Here is a 22,413-nt window from a genome sequence, read left to right as displayed (position 1 = left end):
CCGGCGCGCGAGAAATGAGCGGCACGAGATTCCGGGTGCGGGCTGCGGGCTGCGGGCTGCGGCGCGCTCCGGGGGGCTCCGTGCACGGACCCGCGCTCCGTCTCTGTCGGCCCGGCGGCGTATCTGCGACCGGCCATCGCTCACCGAGACGTGGTGGCTCAGGCCGGCCGCGCCGCGCCGCGCCGCCTTCCCCGGTCGGCAGCCGCGCCCGCAAATTGTCTCTCTCCGTCTTCGTCGCGGCGTATTTTCCGCCGCACACGCGTACGGTGCGTCGAAAAAATATGCGTGTCCCGCGACTGCTAGTGGCCCTTGGATGATTCCGTAAGAACGTCGGACGTCGTTGACAGGCTATAGGAAAGACGCATCGATAGAGCTCTTCTCATATGACGATACCAACACTACTCAGAAATGTTTGCTGGCAGACAGTATCTACCACTGTCTAGACTTTCGACAGACAAGTCACTGATATCAAGGTATACAATGATCAGTCCGCAAGAACTTATCAGATCTGCATCGTGCAGCATTCATTAGACAGTGCTACTGACAGATCTTCTGTAACCTACAAACTTAATAAGGTATAGGTTTTGTAAGTTCGTCACATGTTTTAATCGTCTGATGAATTGTGCAGGTGCCCTGTCATATGAGTGTCCGAAGTTAAAATTTGAGCAAGACAACGAGGAGGTTTTAGCAATAGACTGGTGTGCGGGATATATCCTACATATCCTACCTATGCGTAACCTCGGTGATGGAATTCATCTGACACCGTCAGGAGGCAATGATTTACAGCTTCTACAATTTTCTTTTTCTTCTCGTGGTTGGTGCACAGCTGTAATGAGTTTATTTTTATTGCAGTTATAAACGGACAATCTTAAGGTACAGTGTGACATAGTTATCAGGTGCATAACAACAGATAATCACTGTCATGTATCATGCACTAAGACACCTCGATGCTACAATAAGAATGCAATACATGTAGCGTACATCAGGCTGTGTGGTCTGTTCCGATTCTAATCTATGTGAGGGAAGTGTAACAATTCAAACTGTATAGCATTGTGTTCCTAGTTCTGATAAACCTTGCTAAACGAACTTTATTCAACCGAGGTGTCACTAACTTCAGTGGCACTGATCTCAGTTTCAATAAAGTGTATTCCTCGTCCTTACACTCTGTCGCCTGAAATGTTTCCAAGTGGCTGTGAAGGACCCTACACAGAGAGAGAGAGAGAGCTCCAGTGTTATTTCATGTCATCTGACAGCTGCCACAACATAACGAGACGTATGCTAACATACATGCCTGCGCACTTTATTACAAACGCCAGAGTGCGAGATACATACACCTAGGTCTACCTAGGTTTCTGGCCCTACATGAAGTCGGCCAGTGCGGCCACGCGGTTCTAGGCGCTTCAGTCTGGAACCGCGCGACCGCTACGGTCGCAGGTTCGAATCCTGCCTCGGCCATGGATGTCTGTGATGTCCTTAGGTTAGTTAGGTTTAAGTAGTTCTACGTTCTAGGGGACTGATGACCTCAGATGTTAAGTCCCATAGTGCTCAGAGCCATTTGAACCATTTGAACCTTACATGAAATTGAGTTCTCACATGTTTTTGGAGCCAGTTTAGATGGCAATGTAACAAACAGCTAGTTTCACTTGACGCAAATCTTATGAATCTCGAGAAATTGGGCTTATTTTGTGAGAAATAATTATTCAACAGTTATCTCAAAAATTGGAGTACTTTTTGCGATCTCAAAATATGGCAGAACTTCTTGCGCTGTCAGTATTTCTTTCAGCCGAGAGGAATCAGTTTGTATTTATAAAAAAGTTTTTGCGTATTTCAAATACACTGTTTTTCGTACCTCAAAACGATTCATGAACTCACTCAAGCATGCAGTGGGGAGTATATTCCAAATAAACGTCTTCGCGGCTTGAATGGTGCAATACTTCAAACGTAAATGGTTAACAAATTATAATATCTTAAATAATGTTTCCTAGTGTATGTGTTTGTGTCTGGGATGGATGACGTGAAGTTGAAAACTTCCGACCACCCTTTACGTAGTGCGTTTCCATTTCCGTTTTTATTTCTGTGGACTACACTCTCACCCCTCAGTCAATATCACTCCATCGTCTTGTATAACATGTGCTACAAATTAAGAAAGTTCTCTATTTGATTTACCGTGTTGAATACACTTTAGAAGAAGAATGTAGGCATAATGCTTACTGTGACACACACCGATTGTTTCTAAAAGTAACCTATTACTAACACACTCCAAATGCAGCCTTTTATTCGTTACTAGTGATGGTTTCATCAAGTCATCTCCATATGAGTTTGGCGTTTATCTGCATGCTGACTGGTAGCTGTCGTGAGTTCAGTTGCCTTACACTCAGTAAGAACGTCTCATCAGTTGAATACCTAATCAGACTGAGACTTATAATGAGTGTTCCAGCAAACATTTCAGTTAAGCTGTTTCTAATTTGGACTTTCTTTAGAATACTATGAGCCGCTCGGGATTAGCCGAGCGGTCTCAGGCGCTGCAGTCATCGACTGTGCGCCTGGTCCCGGGGGAGGTTCGAATCCTCCCTCGGGCATGGGTGTGTGTGTGTTTGTCCTTAGGATAATTTAGGTTAAGTAGTGTGCAAGCTTAGGAACTGATGACTTTCGCAGTAAGTCCCTTAAGATTTTGCACACATTTGAGAATACTTTGCTCTTCCGTGTGTTAACTTACACTTCATATCATTCCTTGCTACTTGCTGGCAGTATACCCAGCGCAGTACTGTGAACGTGGCATGTACCTGTGGCTCTGCCCGGATTTCAAATAACAGGCGGGCGACGTCTATTTAACTGTGCACACAGCTCTGTACCATTAAGATTCCCGAATAATACATTTGGCCAAAACTAATAAATAAAACGAGATTCAATGAAATAAATTAACTATGACGCTATCAATACTGAGCTAATTCAACGACTTGACCTATCAGGGTGATGATGATCGGCCTTTTACTCCCTCCATTGCTCTCTAAGCGAACATACACTAACAGATCTAACGATCCGAACACTTGTACGTAATGCGCAACTGACCACCTCTTATTACGGGAGGTGGACCTGCCAATACGACAGGATATGGAGAGTGTTATGCTGGAAATGTAGAAGCAGTGTCAACAGGATCGATCCGTCAGAAGAGTTCAGTGGGTTCCAACTTGGAATAATACTCACTGGGTGTTTCTAATCCATCTTGGACAGTTAGGTAAGGGCATTTTAACCCTTGTGAAGCAGCCCATGCCGACTGTTGGTGATGTAATTGTGAAAACAATCCCAGCTAAACCAAGACCAGCCGGATCTCATCCAAAGATGCAAAGAGAATGCCGAACATTGTGGAGGGCGAGTGTAAAAAAGGCGAATGAAATCAGCGAAAGAAATCGCTCTCGTTGCAGAGTGCTACGAGCAGTCAACCCTAGCACCGTGACTATCGGTAAGGAGTCACAAGTGAAAGGGGTACAACGGCCGAGCACTTTCCCATAAGCCACACTTCTGTGTACAGTTCCGAGCGGCGCTGGGGAGGCGTAAACAGCGACGCCACTGAAAGCATGAATGCAGATTAGCCATTTAGAGCGATGGCTCACGCTGTATCCTAACAAAGTAACGATTAAAAAATTGTATTATAATCTGCTACATTTTATTTACATGACGGCGTGAGGTGCAACTCACAATGAACACATTTATAACAAAATGTTTTGAAGGTGTGTAAATATAACTTCCATATCCGTTTATTGTAACGTTAAACTAAATCATTTATCGCAAATATTACGTCATAAGTCATGCTGTGAAATATATTGCATGCATATGCGCTATGTTACAAACCTGAAGATTACAGCAAAGTCTGTCGAAATCGGCTGCTTGTAATTTAAAAAATATGCATGCTATCTTGGCTTTACATAGTTTTTACTAGATGTTGTTTCAATGTCCGTGCCAAGTAACAGTCCCAGTAAATTATTCCAAAACATGACCCACCTCAATCATGTAAATGTCTGGAAGAGCACCGAGCAGTGAAAGAGTTGACAAATAATTCATCAACGACGTGGGTTAGAAACTGAACTCATTCGCAGTGCTGCACGAGATGAAGCGGGTGTGTCACTCATGATAGTGTTGCTTATGTCGGATGGAGTCGTTAAGCTATGCTGTCTCCTTTGCGCTGTTCTCAAGCAATACGCAGTTAACTGTTGCCGCTTCATCTTCTCCCATAACATGAACTAATACTCATCCACAACGCCTTAGATGCAACTCTGCACTTCACATATATTCAGTATTCACGAACATTTCACACACGCACATTCGATATACTACACTCAGAAAATAAAAGGAATCACACTTCAATATTTACCACAGAGTTTCTATCTGAATGGTCCGGCTCCTTGCTGAACTAATAACTAGTCATCATCCTTCACATTTAAGGGCTCATTGTTAATGATGTAAACTAAGTTTCCTATCTCTTTTTCGTGCTCTATAAAATTTCGTCCTTGCCCTGTAATCCTTCTACTTTTGTTGCTCAATAAAACGAAGAAAGATACCAAATACTGGCAACATGTGCTATCACAGACTGTAAACAGCAATGGCTTACTGCTTGCCATTAAAACTGATGAACAACAATGAGCTGTTTAGTACGAAGAATAAAGTCCGATGTTACGCATACTGCTACAGGCAGATTTCTCTTTTTTTGGCAGATTCCTCTTTTTTTAGTTTCTATACGAATTATTGCACATTTATGTATAAGTTCCATAAGCACCGAGAATGTAATGACGGTAAGAGGAGATCGTACAGATTTAAATGCTGCCGTAAACTCGACAGAAGCTCTAATAAACAAATAACAGTAATACCACAGAATTCGTGCTCGCACAATTTAGGTGAATATTTTTAAATCCGCGTGCGGAGAGAGCGTTTCCAATGCATTGTACTGGATTGTACAGGTCGCTATGGTCCTACCTTATGAATGGTTGATGCAACTGGCTGTAATTGACGCGACGGTTTATGTATTTTTTAAAGGATTTCTTCACGCTGACATGTTTCCAATAGCACCTAGGTGGCCTTCGTGAATTAATACGTACATGAAGTATTAAGTTGTACGGTTTGTCGCTGTTGTGACCGGACTTGCATTTGGTTTTAAATATCCCTTTCGCGACAGAAGGGATGCAAATACCTTAAACGAAAATCATTACACTTGTATCTTCCTTCTATAGACAGAGTCCTGTTGAACATACCATTAGGATAAAATTTCAAAGCACATGTTACTCTTCCTTTTCTTCTCCCGTGAAATAAAAATTTTGCATTTTAGATGTCATTTTTGCTGCATATGGCATATTAGAGATATAGAAGTTTCCAATAGAGAGAAAAAACCATGAAAGACGCTACTTATTATAATAAGTAAGACTGCTGATAATAAAGCCATAATTACTAGGACCGCAACTGAAACCACGCCCATCCTAGGGAAACTTCATGAAATAATTATCTGGCCTTCACTTTTCCTATAAGAAGACGCAGTATATTTACTCCAACCACAAAAACCTGGAAGGAGAATAACTCTCTGTCTTAGAGTGCCAAAACCTTGTTATACTAGTTTGAGGAACAAGACAGTTGACTCACGTAGGCCACTAAATTCGCAAGATCTGAACTCCATGGAACTCACCTGGAACGCTAACGGGAGCCGGCTCCGCGCCCTTGAACCGCCGGCCTATAATTCACGGAAACTGCGCTTTGCGCATTCCGCGTGTAGACGTCTGGTGCCTTATACGCCAGGAAACCTAAAAAGGTCTTATTGAATCCTGGCCACGAACAATCGCAGTTGTGTTTCGCTCCAAATAGCCTTGTAGGATATCGCTCGTTTGTTTTACCTGTCCTTTGTTAATCGGTAACCATAGAATAATTTTCTTGCTTTTCTTTCGACTGCCACTTTATAAAGTCCTTTGGCTTGGCTCCTTTCTCCTAAGTATTTGAATTTATCTATCCTTCTAATCTTTCCATATTTTATCTCGAATATTTTCCTCATTGGTATCTGTGTTCCATATATTCCGCGTTTTTGTGAGACTTTGAGACGCGCTTTTATAGCGATTTTATACAATATCTCCAGTATGCATTGCTCATCTTTCTGATTCCTGGCTAAAATCCAAGGACACCGGTGAAAGCTAAACACCAGATCCCCAAGTTTTTTCCTTTCTTTCCAAAGTGTATTCTTCTTATTTCCTCCAACATCAGGGCTCCTTGAGATATTACAGTTACACGAAAGTACAATGAAATTCACACCTTTAGCTGCTTACAGGCGTTGATAAACATCCACGAGGACAGTGGAAAATGTGTGCCACGACCAGGACTCGAGCACGGGATCTCATGCTTACATGGCAGACGTTCTATCCGTCTACGCCACCGAGAACACAAAGGATAGTGTGACTGCAGGGACTTATCTCTGACACGCTTGCCTTGCGATTCACGTTTTCAGCTTACTGTCCACACACTACATTTGAAGCGCCCCTGCCCACTATACTCATTACTCACTGCAGTGAATCTACCGATTCCCGTAAGAGTTCGGGCAGGGGCATTGCAAATGTAGTGTGTGAACAGTAAGTTGAAAGTGTTGGTCTCTCGGGGGGCGTGCCAGGGATAAGTCCCTGCAGTCGCACTATCCTCTGGGTTCTCGGTGGCTCGGACGGATAGAGCGTCTGCCATGTAAGCAGAAGATCCCGGGTTCGAGTTCAGGATGGGGCACACATTTCACTGTCCTCGTTGATGTTTCTCAACTTCTGTAAGGAGCTAAAGGTCTGGATTTCATTGTAATTTAATTCTTTGCGAGCTGCAAGACCACCAATGATATTGGACATGTCCGGAAGAACAAATACTACCTTCATATATTACCATTACATTCTCCGTTACGACGATATACAAGAAATCTGGGAAAATCCGTCTCATTGTCTGATCGACGTCATTATGACAAAGGCCTCAGAGATATATTAAAAAAATGTAACTTTCGAGAAAGTGCTTTCAGGATTGTTTTGACGATTTCCTCCGTCTGCTTCTTCCAAACTCCACTAAAACTCTAAATAAAGTTTGTCAGTGCGCTTGTATGCTTTTCTGAAGTCGACATACATTACTGCTGTACTACTGCGTTCTGGCTCCATATCGCTTTAGTTCCCAGAATGCTCTTGAGGTTGTATATATGTTCCACTTACGACTGCCCTTTCGGAAACCAACTTAATAGCCTCCAATCAGGTGATAAGCCTGTTCTTCAGTTCTTCTAAGCTGAACTTTGGAGAGAACCTTAGAAGCAAGTGAATAAGATGAAAACGCTGTAGTTACGATCGCACACATCCATGGTATCTATTCAGTTTTCCGTATTTCTCCCATCAGGCGTAATAAACATCTGCAGCGACATGACCTCCAATATTCCACATTTTTGCCTTGAGCTCCTTAATTATCTACCTGATTGCACTGTGGCTTGGTGGTTTTGTTTCAAAGGATTCAGGCTCTATTGAGGCTCCTCACAGCCAAGCTCTTTGAAATAGTCTGACAAGATCTGCCAAGAGCTGTAACTTTTCTTTGTCGTTTGTAACAACGTTCCCACCGATTCGCCTTTTTTTTGCCGTCTTCTGACTGGTTTGATGCGGCACGCAACTAATTTTTCTCCTGTACCAACCTCTTCATCTCAGAGTAGCATTTGCAACCTACTTCCATAATTGTTTGTTAGATGTATTCAAGTCTCTGTCTTCCACTACAGTTTCTGCCCTCTAAAGCTCCCTCTAGTACCATGGAAACCAGTCCCTGACGTCTTCACAGATGTCCTATCATCCTGTCCCTTCTCCTTGTCAGTGTTTTTCAAAGATTCCTTTGCTCTCTGATTTTGTGCAGCACCTCCTCATTCCTTACCTTATCAGTGCATCTAATTTTCAACATTCGTCTGTAGCATCATATCTCAAATGCTTCGATTCTCTACTGTTTCGGTTTCCCCCCATGTACATGTTTCACTACCATACAAGCGTATATTCTCAGAAATTTCTTCCTCAAACTCAGGGCAATGTTTGGAACTAGTAGACTTCTCTTGGCAAGAAATGCCCTTTTCATTAGTGCTAGTCTGCTTTTGATGTCCTCCTTGCTCCGTCCGTCAGTGGTTATTTTACTACCTAGTTTGCAGAATTCCTTAAATTCATCTACTTCGTGATCATCAAAAATGATGTAAAGTCTTTTGCTGGTCTCATTTCTGTAACCGATCATTAATTTCATCTTTCTTCGATTTACTCTCAATCCATAGTCTTTACTCATTAGACTGCTTATTCTATCCAGCAAATCACGTAATCCTTCCTCATTTTCACCATTTTCACTCAGAATAGCAATATCATCAGCGAATCTTATTATTGATATCCTTTCACCTTCAATTTTAATTCCACTCCTGAACCTTCCTTTTATTTTAATCATAGCTTCTTCGACGTACAAATTGAACAGTACGACTGAAAGAGACTACATCCCTGTCTTACAATCTTTTCAATCCGAGCATTTCGTTCTTGGTGATCCACTCTTATTATTCCCTCTTGGCTCTTGTACTTACAGTATATTACCCGCCTCTCTGTATAGCTTGTCGCTGCTTTTCTCAGAATTTCGAATATCTTGCACCATTTTACATTGTGGGGCGCTTTTTATAGGTCGACAAATCCTATGAACGTGTCTTGATTTATCTTTAGTCCTGCTTCCATTATCAACCTCAAAGCCATAATTGCCTCTCTGGTGCCTTTCCCGTTCTCAAAGACAAACTGCTCGTCATCTAACGCTTACTCAATTTCCTTTTCCATTCTTCTGTATATTATTCTTGTCACAAACTTGAATGCATTAGCTGCTAAGTCGATTGTGCGATAATTCTCGCACTTGTCAGCTCTTGCAGTCTTCTGAATTGTGTAGACGACGCTACGGTCGCAGGTTCGAATCCTGCCTTGGGCATGGATGTGTGTGATGTCCTTAGGTTAGTTAGGTTTAACTAGTTCTAAGTTCTAGGGGATTAATGACCTCAGCAGTTGAGTCCCATAGTGCTCAGAGCCATTTTGTGTAGACGATATTTTTCCGAAATGGCTCTGAGCACTATGGGACTTAACAGCTGTGGTCATCAGTCCCCTAGAACTTAGAACTACTTAAATCTAACTAACCTAAGGACATCACACACATCCATGCCCGAGGCAGGATTCGAACCTGTGACCGTAGCAGTCGCGCGGTTCCGGACTGCGCGCCTAGAACCGCGAGATCACCGCGGCCGGCTATTTTTCCGAAAGTCACACGGTATATTGCCAGACTCATACATTCCACACTCCAGCCTGAATAGTCGTTTCGTTGCCACTTCCCCTAATGATTTTAGAAATTCTGATGGAATGTTATCGATCTCTTCTGCCTTATTTGATCTTAAGTCCTCCAAAGCTCTCTTAAATTCTGATTCTAACACTGGATCCCCTATCTGTTCTAAATTGAATTCTGTTTCTTCTTCTATGACAGCAGACCAATCTTCCCCCTCGTAGAAGCCTTCAATGTACTCTTTTTACCTATCTGCTCCCTCCTCTGCATTTAACAATGGAATTCCTATTGCATCCTTAATGTTACCACACTTGCTTTTAATTTCACAGAAAGGTTGCTTTGACTTCCCTATATGCTGGGTCTGTCCTTCCGACTATCATTTCTTTTTTGATTTCTGCACACTTTTCTTGTAGCAATTTCGTCTTAGCTTCTCTGCAGTTCCTATTTATTTCATTCCTCGGCGCCTTGCTTTTCTGTATTCCTGAATTTTTCTGAACATTTTTGTACTTCCTTCTTTCATTGATCAGCTGCAGTATTTCTCTGTTACCCGCAGAAAGTTACCTTCTTTGTACCTATGTTTTTGTTTCTAGATTCCGGTTTGCACTTTTTAGAGATGTCCATTCTTTTTTACTGTACTGCCTAATGGACTATTTTTTGTTGCCGTATCTACAGCCAGAGAGAACTTCAAGCGTATCTCTTATTTCCTTAGTACTTCTGCATCTCCCTTCTCTGCGTATTGATTCTTCCTGACTAATCTTTTGAACTTCAGCCTACTGTTCATCACTACCACATGGTGATCTGAGTCCACATCTGCTACCGGGTACCCCTTAAAATCTCTGTCTGACCATGATGTAATCTAACCGAAATCTTCGGGTATCACCTGGCCTTTTAGAAATTATACTTCCTCCCCTTGTCATTCTTGCTGTTACTAGCTGAGTTTTATAACAGAACTCAATTATTCTCTTCTCTTATTCCCAGCCCCAAGCCCAAATGCTCATGTAACCTATTTTTCTACTCCTTCCTCTACAACTGCATTCCAGTCTCTCATGACAATTAGATTTTCGTCTCCCTTTAGGTACTGTATTACACTTGCAGTAACCTCATATGCTTTCTCTATCTCTTCATCTTAAGCTTGCGACGTCGCCAATTATACCTGAAATATCGTTGTCGGTGTTGGTTTGATGTTGATTCTGATGAGAATAACCCTATCACTGAACTGTTCACAACACATTATCTACCCCGCCTTCCTACTCATTATGAATCCTACTCCCTTTATACTAATTTCTGTTTCTGTTGATATTACCCTGTACTCACCTGACCAAAAATCCATGTCTTCTTTCCATTTCACTTCACTAACCCTTCCTACGAGGTGCATTCAAGTTCGAAGGCCTCCTATTTTTTTTCTCCGGACTGGAAAGAGATAGAAACATGCGTATTTTTATAAAATGAGACCGCGTTCATTGTCAATACGTCCCAGAGATGGCAGCACCGTACGGCAGATGGAATTTACCGCCAGCGGCGAGAATGAGAGCTGTTTTAAATACCTAAAATGGCGAAGTTTTCCTTACTTGAACAGCGTGCAATCATTCGTTTTCTGAATTTGCGTGGTGTGAAACCAATTGAAATTCATCGACAGTTGAAGGAGACATGTGGTGATGCAGTTATGGATGTGTCAAAAGTGCGTTCGTGGGTGCGACAGTTTAATGAAGGCAGAACATCGTGTGACAACAAAGCGAAACAACCTCGGGCTCACACAAGCCGGTCTGACGACATGATCGAGAAAGTGGAGAGAATTGTTTTGGGGGCTCGCCGAATGACTGTTGAACAGATCGCCTCCAGAGTTGGCATTTCTGTGGGTTCTGTGCACACAATCCTGCATGACGACCTGAAAATGCGAAAAGTGTCATCCAGGTGGGTGCCACGAATGCTGACGGACGACCACATGGCTGCCCGTGTGGCATGTTGCCAAGTAATGTTGACGCGCAACGACAGCATGAATGGGACTTTCTTTTCGTCGGCTGTGACAATGGATGAGACGTGGATGCCATTTTTCAATCCAGAAACAAAGCGCCAGTCAGCTCAATGGAAACACACAGATTCACTGCCACCAAAAAAATTTCGGGTAACCGCCAGTTCTGAAAAAATGATGGTGTCCATGTTCTGGGAAAGCGAGGGCGTAATCCTTACCCATTGCGTTCCAAAGGACACTACGGTAACAGGTGCATCCTACGAAAATGTTTTGAAGAACAAATTCCTTCCTGCACTGTCACAAAAACGGCCGGGAAGGGCTGTGAGTTTGCTGTTTCACCAAGACAACGCACCCGCACATCGAGCTAACATTACGCAACAGTTTCTTCGTGATAACAACTTTGAAGTGATTCCTCATGCTCCCTACTCACCTGATCTGGCTCCTAGTGACTTTTCGCTTTTTCCAACAATGAAAGACACTCTCCGTGGCCGCACATTCACCAGCCGTGCTGCTATTGCCTCAGCGATTTTCCAGTGGTCAAAACAGACTCCTAAAGAAGCCTTCGCCGCTGGCATGGAATCGTGGCGTCAGCGTTGTGAAAAAGGTGTACGTCTGCAGGGCGATTACGTCGAGAAGTAACGCCAGTTTCATCGATTTCGGGTGAGTAGTTAATTAGAAAAAAATTCGGAGTCCTTAGAACTTGAATGCACCTCGTATATCTAGACTGTGCCTCTGCATTTCTCCTTTCAGATTTTCTAGCTTCCTTACCACATTCAAGCTTCTGATATTCCAAGCCCCGACACGTACAACGTTATCTTTTCGTTCATTATTCAATCATTTTCTCATCGTCACGTCCCCCAAGGCAGTCCCTTCCCGGAGATCCATATGTGGGACTATTCCGAATCTTTTGCCAATGGAGAGATCATCATGACACGTTTTCAGTTCCAGGCCACATGTCCTGTGGATACACGTTACTTGTCTTTAATGCAGTGATTTCCAGTGCCTTCTGCATCCTCAGTCCGTTGATCGTTGCTGATACTTCCGCCTTTGGGGGCACTTTCCCAACCCAAGGGCAAAAGAGTGCTCAGAACCTCTTTTGTTTTGTGAGAGGTTGTGGCCTGATTTGATGTTTTAGCTCTTTCTTACGTTGACGTTCTGTATTATTTTTAGATTTTGGGTTTTTCTTGCAACTAGGTCAGTTAGGAACCGCCCTAACAATGCGTTTGGAGGAACCCACGCGTTATTCTTCCGTGGGAGGTCTTTGAAGTATGTGGATATTAGCTGCTGGTGAATTGTCCGCAGAATACGAAAACCCTGAACCCATTTTTGTTGGTTCCGATCTGTGTCGGGCGTTCTCCCACTGTTGTTCTATATTTCTTGTCCCCACCCACTTGGCCACTGGATGCAGGTGAATTCTCTACAGAATGCGGTAAGCTTTACCAATTTTTGTTGGTTCTGATCTGTGTCGGGAGGTCTCTCACTAATGCTCTATATTTCTTTACCCCACCCACTTGGACACTCAAATTGCCAAGCACAATTGTGGACACGACGCCTCCTCTAGTTTCCCAAAAGTTCTCCTTTTTTCCGGGTTCCTCTTGTTATATTCATTTACAAGAGAAGTCGTACTTCTTGTTGTATTCCACGTCAGAAATTTTGTATATAATAAAGTCATAATTCCTTGGTTTCCTGTATCTGTGCTCCCATCGTTAAAACGAAGATCCACAAAAGAATTTCCTACGCCATCCCGACAGCTGGACTTGCGTCGTATGATACAGTGATCCTTAATTTTTGTAATAGTACCCATCCTGCGATGTGAAGGACTGGGGACGAATGGTTAGGATACATGGCTGATAGTTACAGTTGGGTACTCATGCATCAGGATAGTCGATTATTTTCTCCTAGCTAGCAACTGAATTAGTTTGAGTGGTTGCCAGTTTTATTGTCTGTGATATACTGAAATCAATCCTTGACGACTGTTGATACATTCTAAGGGGATGTATTAATATTATATGTGGAGCTTCTATTTACGGACGCCACTGAGCCAAAAATATCTTCCGCCGAAAGGACTAGAAAGGCGGAATGATATCCAGTGTTTCGTGTTATCTACTAAGTTGTTACGATGGAATTCTAAGTTCTACTACCATGAGTATGTATTACTGAATTTTGCTGCTGGGGCAATCGCTTTCATTTGGCGACTTACCGAGGCTTTCTATAGTGTGTGGTGTTTACCAAACAATTATGAAGCAATGTTTTATCTAGAAGTTAAATGGCATTTATTATTAGAAAAATATACATCGCAAAAAGACAAATACGAAGAATGAAAGTGCAGACACTTCTCATCCTTATTAATATGGTTGTGACATGCGACACACGATCACTACCGTATCTGTGTGCGTAATCACAGGGCGAGTATAATAAAACTTTTAATTTATTGTTCATTGTTGTGACTCCTGTGTAAGGGCTCTGGTAGGATGTTTTAGTGCGGAGCACAGAGGCTGGCCCATTTCTTTCAGGTCACATCTATCTGAGATTGTATCTTAATGACCGAACAAAAGAGCTTTAATGAAACTGTGTCTCAGTTTATTTTAGTACTTGTTCTCTAAAATAAAAATCAAGTTACTGTCATAGGATTTCTGTACATAGCCGATGTAAAAATGGTGCAAGGTGTTAATATTATCGAAAAGTAGGAATAGGCTTTAGAGAAAGGCCGATAATACGCAATAGGTACGAGAACCAGGAGGAGACAATAAGAATGGATGACCAAAAAAGAAATTCTCGGATTTAAAATGGTGTGGCAGAGCGATGCAATCCTTCATCAAAATTCTTCAATGTGTAGATAAAGAAAGCAACGACAGAAATTCAGAGTAGGTTTACAAATCCAGGTGAAAGGATGTCAACGATAATATACCCCAACAACAGTGCTACCCTTGTTGAAAGCGAGGAGCAGTTGCAGAACACATTGAATATAAAGAACAGTCTGCCGAGCACACGCTATTGATTGATTGTAAACCGAAAAAAAAGGCTAAAAGGGAAGTACCGTAAATGATATAAGCGATAAATTTAACCTCTAAATTTGGTACTATCAAATAGATGAAATAAAGGAATTCTGGCACCTTGGAAAGGAAAATAACAGATGACGAACGAAGCATGGAAGGCACAAGAAGCAGATTAGATCCGGCAAAGAGAACTGTCCTGTCTGAAAGAAGTCTGCTAGTATCAATCATTGTCCTTTATTTGAAAAGAAATTTCTGAGAATGTACATTTGGAGCATAGCACTGTATGGTAGTGAAATATAGACTTATAGAAATCCGGAAAGGAAGAGAACCGAAGGGTTTGAAATGTATTGTGATAGAAGGATTAGGTGGACTGTTAAGGAGGTTTTCCTATGAATTGGCAAGGAGTGTACAACGGAAAATATTGACATGAAGAAAGGACAAGGTGATACGAAATGTGATTAAGGTACTTGGTAACAACAACCGAGCTACTAGACAGCGTTAAAAGATAAATTTTGTAGGGAAAGTCGTAAATTGAAAAATATGGAACAAATAATTGGGGACATAGGGTGAAAATGGTGGTCTGGAATGATGCTGACACAGGGCAGAAAGACGTGGCGGGCTGCATCAAACCATGCAGAAAAAAATCACTCTCCCTCTACCACCATCCCACGCCTCGTAAAAACAAGATAATAAAAAAATTTCAGAGCGGTGGGGTTTGTATGGATACGAATGGCTCCTCCCAGGTGCCACGTCTGCAGTGTGCAGCGGTGCATTCGAGAAATCTCTTAGTTTCGCAGAGTGCAGTCTACAAATTCTGCTTTAAGGGAAAAGTGAGGTCAGGAAATAAACTTGGTATTAAGTATGACAGAGTCTCAAACGTGTAAACTGAGATCGAAGCGCATAACCTAGAAATACTCTGCGATTTGCGGTTGTCTGATATTGTGGTGGAAGTGCCAACAGCCTCTTCCTGACACGGACGCGTTGGAAAACGCCCTCAGGTCTGGACTCACAATTGGTCGGCAACTTGCCGCCGAGATCGCAGGAGCGGTGCTAATCTCATTAGAGAGGCGAGTAATCCGGAGACAATGTGCGCGCAGTCATTGAAATTCAGCCCGCGGTCGGCGCGGGTTCTCTGCAGTCTCGTCTGTCGCCGCACTGGGGCCGCACGGCAAAACTCATAACACAGCCACACAAGGGAGCGTCATTAATAACACGGGCGTGAGGCGGGGCCGTAATGTCTCAGACGGGACTACTCATTAGCTGGCTATTTAACGCTAGGGGGCGGAGACTGCGGGTCGCAGGGACAAGTAAAAGCAGGGATCCGCCGCGTGCGGAAATTCCCATGCTGCGAGAACGACCGTTTCGGCTGATCACCGCCCATTGTTCGCCAGACACTTGCTGCCACCCAAAAGACGACGCGATTCGGCGCGGCGAGCTCCCGCCGCCAGCGAGGTGGATTATTCCGTGTGGGGAGTCGGCAGTATCTGGATCTGTGCATTGTAGTAGTTACTGTCGCGTGGGAGTGGAATACTTCGAGACCGAGGCAGTAACGGGCGCGGCGCGAAACATGTAATGCTCGGGAGCGGAGCCGCTTGAATTCCGTAAGCACCTGGCAAAGCCAGGCTGAGAAACGGAGGGGGCTTGAAGAGGTCCCCGATGTCTTAAGCCCACCGCATTGGTGTGGCTGCCAGCATTATGGCTTCAGTGGATCACAGTTCAGGGTGGCGGCAGAATGCTAGAACCTGAAAACAAAAAATATCAGATTGTTCCCGGGTATATTCCATACCTCTCTGATACTAAAAATGTACTAGGAAGCGGAGAAGACGTAAGAGCTCCTGTTTGTCATTGCTCCATCCAATGCGTGTACGTCAGACCTCCGATGACGAAGAAATCGAATGAAATTTAGAGTTGCTAAATATATTTGCGGAAATAAATGAATGACTTGTAAGGCTTTGATACCAAATTCCCTTTACATTAAATGTATTCGCAATTGCGATTAAGGAGAACCAGCAGCTGTACAGGGGAATTACGACGATGAAAATTTGAGGCGGACCGGGACGCGAACCGGGATTTTCGGTCTTACTCGAGCGATTGCTTCAACCGCTTTGGCTATTCATGCGTGAAATCGCGGCCACTCGCAAACTTCTATATATCGTCGTTCCTCCTTCGCAACCTATACTCGTACACACATTACGAAATTCTCGTGCAGGGGAGGACGTTTCATGAAGTCGCTGCCTGGTATCGGAGCATAAATTCGATATTGCAGTACCTGTGTTGTTAAGAAAAGCGATGCAATTTTCCTTGGGAGATGCATGTGTATCGGAAGGGACAGCCATTGTAGTGGCTACAGCCGTTATGAAATACGTGTTAGCAGGTGACCGTTGGCGTACTGCGTAATATCCAGTTTCAAGTCCTGGTCCGGCACAAATTTTCATTGCCGTCATCCCCTTAATATAAGTGATGGTTGCTCGTATTCGCTACTACAAATTCATTTCATGTATTTCATAACGGCTGTTACTGCCGCTGTGCATGTTGCTTTGGAATACATGTTCCTCAGAAAGAAGATTGCAGCGTTCTTCTTAACAACCTTAACGCGGCGAGGATGTCGTGCTAAAAGGGTACATCAAGGTTGTGGAGGGTCATATTGACCCTGTTTTTCATTTATATTTTTTAAATATTTATTGGCACTTTTTAACAAAAGATGTGAATTAAATTTATGAACTATTCATTGATTAAAAGATTTTCATACAAATAAATACCATTAACCGTACAAATGCTTTATTACTTAATTTCTACATAAAAGTCTACAGAACTGTCATTTTTACAGCTCTTAACGTAGCATATTTCTTTTTAATCTACAAAAGCATACATTCTCATCAGCAGTTCGTTTTTTTTTTGTTTTTTTTTTTTGCTAAGTATTTACGAGATAAATCTTCTTCGAGCATAAAATGAACAATAAACTTGTGGCATAAGCTGTTAATCATCTCATACCATAGCACATTGTTGGCAGAATGGAACAACGTGTTCTTGACAAACGTACTTATGAGAACCTTCACAAACATGAGGTGTATTATGATGTCTAGCATAGGGACACTCTTCACAGCTTTTTCGTACACCCTGTACTTCTGCAGTGAAGATTCCCCACAAAATTCTCTGAGTCTCTTACGCAAAGTGCTTGGCAGTTGAGATATTTATTGTCGGGCACTCAAGTGTCCACTGACGATCAAACGTCCTAGTGTTTTTATGAAATTACGACGCTTTTGCTTTTTATTGTTATTTAATCGCTGAGCAATAGCAGAATTGATGCTGGCCATATTCAGTATTGCGTAGAAAACAGTCTGAGCACATTTCCTTTTTTTTTTCTCTCTGTCTTTTTGTGCAGCTTACATCATAAGTTGCTGACAGCTCATCTGTAACGTAAACTCCACCTTTCGCTGAATTATAGAACATGTTTATCTCTGGTTTCTCTTTATCTCCTGTCGATTCATCGATTTCAGTGTTGTGGTGAAGACTAGAAATGAGCAAAACAACTTTGTTTCCTTTGTTATATACGAAACAAGTGGAATATCCTTCGAACTTACGTGAGTAGATTTCTCTACCATGAGTTTAGGAAAATTCAGGAGGGATGTATGTGCCTCTTGTTCTTACGCACTGGTGTCACAGAAGTTATCTTGTGTTCTTTCAGCAGATGTCACGCTACTTCATAGCTCGTAAACCAGTTATCAAAAGTCGCATAGCGGCTTGTTTTTGAAATGGATTCACCACATCAAATGGTTCATTACCCAGTGAAAATGGTCCCAGTATATATTTCGTGGTTGAAGACATAGAAATTCTTTGCGTTGACCAAGGCAAATATTTTTATGCCTTATTAGACTGGTTTTGATGGAATGTATTGTCTAAATTTGATTATGCCTTTGAATGCAGGCAGCATTTCATCTATGGTTGTATACAGGGTGTTACAAACAGGTACGGCCAAACTTTCAGGAAACATTCCTCACACCCAAATAAAGAAAAGATGTTATGTGGACAAGTGTCCGGAAACGCTTAATTTCCATGTTAGAGCTCATTTTAGTTTCGTCAGTATGTACTGTACTTCCTCGATTCACCGCCAGTTGGCCCAATTGAAGGAAGATAATGTTGACTTCAGTGCTTGTGTTGGCATGCGACTCATTATTCTACAGTACTAGCATCAAGCACGTCAGTACGTAGCATCAACATGTTAGTGTTCATCACGAACGTGGTTTTGCAGTCAGTGCAATGTTCACAAATGCGGAGTTGGCAGATGCCCATTAATTGTATGGATTAGCACGGGGCAATAGCCGTGACGCGGTACGTTTGTATCGAGACAGATTTCCAGAACGAGGGTGTCCCGACAGGAAGACGTTCGAAGCAATTGATCGGCGTCTTAGGGCGCACGAAACATTCCAGCCTATGACTATCGACTGGGGAAGACCTAGAACGACGAGGACACCTGCAATGGACGAGGCAATTCTTCGTGCAGTTGACGATAACCCTAATGTCAGCGTCAGAGAAGTTGCTGCTGTACAGGGTAACGTTGACTACGTCACTGTATGGAGAGTGCTACGGGAGAACCAGTTGTTTCCGTACCATGTACAGCGTGTGCAGGCACTATCAGCAGCTGATTGGCCTCCACGGGTACACTTCTGCGAAAGGTTCATCCAACAATGTGTCAAACCTCATTTCAGTGAAGATGTGCTCTTTACGGATGAGGCTTTATTCCAACTTGATCAAATTGTAAATTTTCACAATCAACATATGTGGGCTGACGAGAATCCGCACGCAATTGTGCAATCACGTCATCAACACAGATTTTCTGTGAACCTTTGGGCAGGCATTGTTGGTGATGTCTTGGCTGGGCCCCATGTTATTCCACCTACGCTCAATGGAGCACGTTACTATGATTTCATACGGGATACTCTACCCGTGCTGCTAGAACATGTGCCTTTACAAGTACGACAAAACATGTGGTTCATGCACGATGGAGCTCCTGCACATTTCAGTCGAAGTGTTCGTATGCTTCTCAACAACAGATTCGGTGATCGATGGATTGGTAGAGCGGACCAATTCCATGGCCTCCACGCTCTCCTGACCTCAACCCTCTTGACTTTCATTTATGGGGGCATTTGAAAGCTCTTGTCTACGCAACCCCGGTACCAAATGTAGAGACTCTTCGTGCTCGTATAGTGGACGGCTGTGATACAATACGCCATTCTCCAGGGCTGCATCAGCGCATCAGGGATTCCATGCGACGGAGGGTGGATGCATGTATCCTCGCTAACGGAGGACATTTTGAACATTTGCTGTAACAAAGTGTTTGACGTCACGCTGGTACGATCTGTTGCTGTGTGTTTCCATTCCACGATTAATGTGATTTGAAGAGAAATAATAAAATGAGCTGTAACATGGAAAGTAAGCGTTTCCGGACACATGTCCGCATATCATATTTTCTTTCTTTGTGTGTGAGGAATGTTTCCTGAAAGTTTGGCTGTACCTTTTTGTAACACCCTGTATACTGCTAGTACATAGGCTTTCTTGCAGTTTTCAAGGAATATTTCAGATATCTGAAGTGTTGGTGCTAAGTTTTCCAACAGTTTTCTTTCTTCACATGTGGATTTATCGTCAAAACAAGGACAGCTTTGAATAAAATGAAAACGTTGCCGTGTCATTGTCAGCCGAAATATTTAAACGCCTTTTCCGTAATCCGTGTTCTGGCTCACAGATCGATAAACTCCAGCAACGTACAACAAGCCTATATAAGCCTTCAGCTCGCTTATGGTCATTACCTTCGTAAACTAATGATTTTCACCTACTTCAAGCTGCTTTTCTTTCAGCAATTTGCAAATATGTGTGTTTCAAGATAATACTAAGCATATTTTCATTGCAAATCAGACTCCAGTAATCAAGCTCTTTGTTAATCTAGCCACTAAACTCACGCCAGGTACCTGCCTGATGGTATTTTCGGAAGGGGTGGATTTTTGCGCCACTTGGCTCCATTGTTACCAAAGTAAAATGAACTGCGTACCTGATTTTCCGATCGCTGGACTAATTCTGGTAACGCAGTTGAGGTGGATTTTTGCGCCACTTGGCTCCATTGTTACCAAAGTAAAATGAACTGCGTACCTGATTTTCCGATCGCTGGACTAATTCTGGTAACGCAGCCTTTCGGCCAGTATTTTGTAGCTCATTTAGTGGTATGTTATCTTCTTTGTCACTGCCTTCACTTGCATCTTGTTCAGTACCACTACTGCCACTGTGTTTACTTACACAATCTTCATTTCCACTTCCATCTCTCGTAATGTCATTTTCACTGTCTGATAAGTCCACCAGCCAACGACGTATGCGCTCAGCCTCCCTTCTTTCGTTGTCCAGTTTGACTAAAAACATCAAAAAACACGGAATATTCACGAAAAAATATAAATAGAAAAAGGGCACAGAAATTGTACTTCGCACTTGTGGAAGGGTCAAAGATACGCTCTTACCGTTAGCATTCGTTTATCTCGTTTCACGGACGGAAGCCGACTGAGGGAGTACACGCATTAGGGAGGGGAATTCCATAATTACAGCTGCTGAGAAGTGCGCAACAAAGAACTGCCAACAACAAAAAATGAGTGGGGTCGATTTGACCCTACGACAACCTTGCCCGTTAACAACCGATACCGGTCAGCAACTTTCAATTAAAATGTCCTCCCCTGTACAGGAATTACATAAACGTGTGTACGAGTACAGGTTGTGACTCAAAAACGACCACATATGTAAGTTCGGCTCTGGCCGCGAGTCGTGTACAGATAATAAAACTGTTCAGACGACTGCTCGCGTGGACCCGGAAATCCGGGTTCGAGTCCCGGTCAGGCATTATTGTCACTCTCATCATTCCATTGTAGAGCCGATGGTTGTTCGTATTTGCAACTGTGAATACATTTCATGTACTTCATAACGGCTGTTGTTGCCGCAATGCCTGTTCCTTGGAATATGCATGCAATACTGTTTCAAATTCATTTCCTTACAGTACCAATTCAAGCCTTCGTAATAAAAGTAGCCCTTGTCAACTGTTTTTATTTCCTCGAGTTCAACGCATTCTTGTAGCCATTTCCGAGAATCACGATTTGTCCTGAGTTATTGCAACTCAAAAATTTCGTGGTTCTACATTTAATAATTTCCGACAAAAGCAGCCTTTGTCACACGACAATGGCTTTCTCATGAAAAGCAGGCGACAATGCAAAATCAGTGTTCATTGTCGCCTTTGTAGCATCTGTTAGATTATTTTATTCTATCCTTTGTGACAAGTGTCTGTGGTTCAGCATTGAATTCCGAAGACAGAGTTCAATGGTCTAAATAGGAGGAACCTCAAGAAAGAAAGTAAAATGTAAAAAGAGAAAAATCAAATCAGCGAGGAACAGATGAATTACGCCAGTAAAAGTTTCTCCGCCAAACGTGTTGGAGATGACTGGAGGTAAGCACTGTGTACATTTCTTTATGTCCACTAGTAATTTTCCCATATTCTCTTCTTGACAGTTAGGTATATACGTAGTAGACGCGGCCTTTGCTCTGTTGGGTTGCTTTTGCAAAAGACTGAGGGGCTTTCAAACAATTGCTAAACAAACACAACAGCTACTCTGGGAGTTCTTTAGAATGGAGTAAAAATATCTCTGGACTCCTGTTTGGTTTGTCTTCACTATTTACAATGTGGAGAAAGGACATGACTCAAAGTAGTGCGTGAAGAGGAAGCAAGTGAGGGTAGCAGTTCACTGTCCTGTACCCCTTTCGCACAGATTTCTTTTTATTATAAAGTTATCGTGACCATTGATGTTACTACAACAGGGGTACCAGCATGTAGGAAGGCATCTTTGGCTTTTCAGGCAAACTCTCGATGTCGACTACACACTGTGCAATACCTGGAACGACGGTTTCCCAAAGTACATGAGAGGCGAGTGCAGTAACCGGCCTCATGCAGTTCCTCGTTCACTCACGGACCTTGTTCAACACCACATTTCTTTCCAGAACAAAATTTTCACTCTGCAGTGGAGTGTACTCTGATATGAAACTTCCTGGCAGATTAAAACTGTATGCTGAACCGAGACTCGAACTCGGGACGGACAATTTGACACTTTAACTGTGAAGAGAATGCAG

The 22,413-nt window shown here is 42.8% G+C and overlaps 1 protein-coding gene across 1 annotated transcript in view; it reads right to left on the bottom strand.

Annotated features, from left to right (window-relative positions):
* LOC126203490 (acid sphingomyelinase-like phosphodiesterase 3a) overlaps nucleotides 1–22,413 on the bottom strand; it is a 1,221,386-nt gene that overhangs the window by 489,116 nt on the left and 709,857 nt on the right. The window lies entirely within an intron of this gene.

Source organism: Schistocerca nitens, chromosome 1 (genome assembly GCF_023898315.1).
Source record: "Schistocerca nitens isolate TAMUIC-IGC-003100 chromosome 1, iqSchNite1.1, whole genome shotgun sequence".
Lineage (NCBI taxonomy): Eukaryota > Metazoa > Arthropoda > Insecta > Orthoptera > Acrididae > Schistocerca > Schistocerca nitens.
The sequence above is the reverse complement of the archived record's forward strand: the minus strand, read 5'-3'. Positions and strand labels throughout refer to the sequence as shown.